This window comes from Galeopterus variegatus, unplaced genomic scaffold (assembly GCF_000696425.1).
Source record: "Galeopterus variegatus unplaced genomic scaffold, G_variegatus-3.0.2 Scaffold2527, whole genome shotgun sequence".
Classification (NCBI taxonomy): domain Eukaryota; kingdom Metazoa; phylum Chordata; class Mammalia; order Dermoptera; family Cynocephalidae; genus Galeopterus; species Galeopterus variegatus.
In genome coordinates this window covers 157,797-160,510 of record NW_007728638.1, presented here as the reverse complement: position 1 = coordinate 160,510, position 2,714 = coordinate 157,797, and the positions used below count along the sequence as shown (strand labels likewise).

At 47.5% G+C, this 2,714-nt stretch overlaps 1 non-coding gene across 1 annotated transcript; it reads left to right on the top strand.

Annotated features, from left to right (window-relative positions):
* The first annotated feature begins 2,318 nt into the window (after positions 1-2,318).
* On the top strand, positions 2,319-2,391 carry TRNAM-CAU. Its single transcript has one exon. It is a non-coding gene; the product is annotated as a tRNA-Met (tRNA).
* Positions 2,392-2,714: the final 323 nt, after the last annotated feature.

The following is a 2,714-nucleotide window of genomic DNA, read 5'->3' as shown; positions in this document are numbered from 1 at the left end:
GCACCATGCTCTCCCAAGTGAGCCAACCAGCCATCCCTATATAGTGATCCGAACCCGTGGCCTTGGTGTTATCAGCACCACACTCTCCCAAGTGAGCCATGGGCTGGCCCTAAGATACTTAATCAGTATAGATAAAACTCAGGTTTCTCTTGATCACCACCCAGTCCCTCACAGCATCGGAGATTATATATCTCTTTTAAACTGCATAGTTGCATAATCGAAATTATGAACATAGACTAGTATAATCATTCTTCTAAAGGTGGAAATTTAACCAAATTATTTTGTATATTTTAATAAACTCCTAGTGTAGGGCCTATAAGGGGGTAGATAATTTAAAAAAAAACTGAAACACAATACAGCAAGGATTGTACGTTAGAATCTGTGCATACGCACACACAGAACATAGCACATAGGCTAGTCAGGCATTCTGTAAATATTTATTAAATTAGTTCATATATTTCTGCTTGCTTAAGTGTTTCTTAATTTGAATCTCTATGGCTGTTAATCCACCAGTCTTCTCTAAATTTGTTTGGTTCATGTTCCTTATTTTTTATTTTCTTTTAAAAGATGACTGGTAAGGAGATCTTAACCCTTGACCTGGTGTTGTCAGCACCACACTCGCCCAAGTGAGCCACGGGCCGGCCCTTTGTTCCTTATTTTTGAGCCTTTTAGCCAGTTTATTTATTTATTTTTAAAAGATGACTGGTAAGTGGATCTTAACCCTTGACTTGGTGTTGTCAGCAGCACGCTCTCCGAATTGAGCTAACCGGCCATCCCTATATATGGATCTGAACCCGTGGCCTTAGTATTATCAGCACCACACTCTCCCAACTGAGCCACAGGCCGGCCCTTTGTTCCTTATTTTTTAGTCTTTTAGCTAGTTTATTTGTTTGTTCTTTATTTCATTTAACAAACATTGAGTCAGTAAACATTAACTGATTACACAATGTTTGTGAGCACCTCACGTGACAGGGGATATATCCAGTAAGGCTGGTCCAAAAGGAAGCAAGTGTTTATAGTAAACCAAATGATGGTACTATAATGAAAGCCCATTCTTCCCTCAGGGAAAATGTGGGGAAGCTTTTAGAAGTGGCTGGTTTTGGCTAGGGAATAAGGAGGCTTCAGTGGAGAGGCTGTGTGGATGGAGATAAAGCCAGACTGGGAGGTTGGCACCAGTTTGTGACGTACTGTGTGTGACCAGATAAAGAGTCAATGGGGACCATTAAGTACTTTTAAGTAAATAACACCATGAGGTTGCTCTTTGTTTACTCATTATTATTTGAAGGAACAGCATTCTGACCACACTGTGGAGGATGGATGGAAAGACAATGCCTCTATGTGCAGGGGGATCGACTAGGCATTGTTTTCTAATTATGTGAACCTGAGATGCTAAAGATTTGGACTTAGGCCTATCTGTATTGCTATTTTTGTTAGACGATGCGCTTGACCGTTTATGGAATTCTATAGCCCAGGGTAGACTGTCCTTTCTTCTAAGACCTCCTGGAGGTGGCGGCGAATAGTGAGGAATTTGTGGAAGCTTGGCCCAAGGAACTGATAGGGTCACGTGGTTTTCTATTAGGTTAGCAAGACAACCCTGCACCAGGAATACTGGAGTGGCCAGTGGATTCTCAGCTTCCGTTTAGACTCTGAGCAATTCCCCTAGCACTCACTGTAGGGTGTTGAAGTCAGTCTTGATCAGAAAGGAGTTGGGCAGATCCCAGTCCTGGAGCCGGCCCCTACAGTCCATCCACAATTCTATGGATTTTAATACCTTGTGATGAGAAAGAGCAATGTCTTCAGACTATAACACTGCGCAGTTTTAATTTTATTACCTTAAAAAATAGGTAATATATTCACGTGGAACCAAAGGTCAAAAGGATGTGCAGTGAAGATTCTGCTGGCCACAGGGCTCTCCTTTCTGGAAGCAACTGTGATAAGTTCCTAGTGTCCTGTGCTGTTTCAGAGGTAGCCGCCGCACGTGTCTTCTCCTGGTGACCCTCGGAGCTCTCGGACAGGTGCACGGGCGGACAGCCCCAAATCACCTGGGGTCACTCCGGCGGCTCCGAAAACAGCAGATCTTCCCACTGTAATAAGAGTAAAAATGATGGACCAGTTCTAAGATTTTTTTTAAAAAGTCGATAAGTGCAATTTAGGGTTCTAGTTGGTTGTACTGCATTTGGAGTGCTATGAAAATGCGCATTTTTCACTTAACTAGTCGGAAAAGGGCACGTGTGTTACCCCAGCAGGCAGTGTAGACAGACTACGGGCGGGGCTCGGCTGCCTCTGCAAAGGCCGTAGAGTGCGGCCGTGGCCAGGGCGCCTCGTTAGCGCAGTAGGTAGCGCGTCAGTCTCATAATCTGAAGGTCGTGAGTTCGAGCCTCACACGGGGCATCCGTGCCGTTTTGCTCCCGCCGCAGGAGAATCCGACCACTTTCTTTTCTCCTGCCGGCTGCCGGCTTGCGGACCTCAGCCAGGGGCCTCACGGGGTTGGGGGTCCCAGCAGGGGCGGGGTTTTCCAGGAGGGCCGTGGCCCTGCTCGCCCTAATTCCGTGGAGGCGAGCCGCCCAGCACGATAGGGGCCGGGCGAGTCGTTCCACCCGTGGGGGGCGTGGCCAGTTCACCTCGGGGGCGGTGCCGGCACCGGCTCGCGCGTGCGCAGCGCCGGAGCGGCGCGGCCGTCACTCGGGCGGGCATGGCGGTGTGCGCTCGCCTCA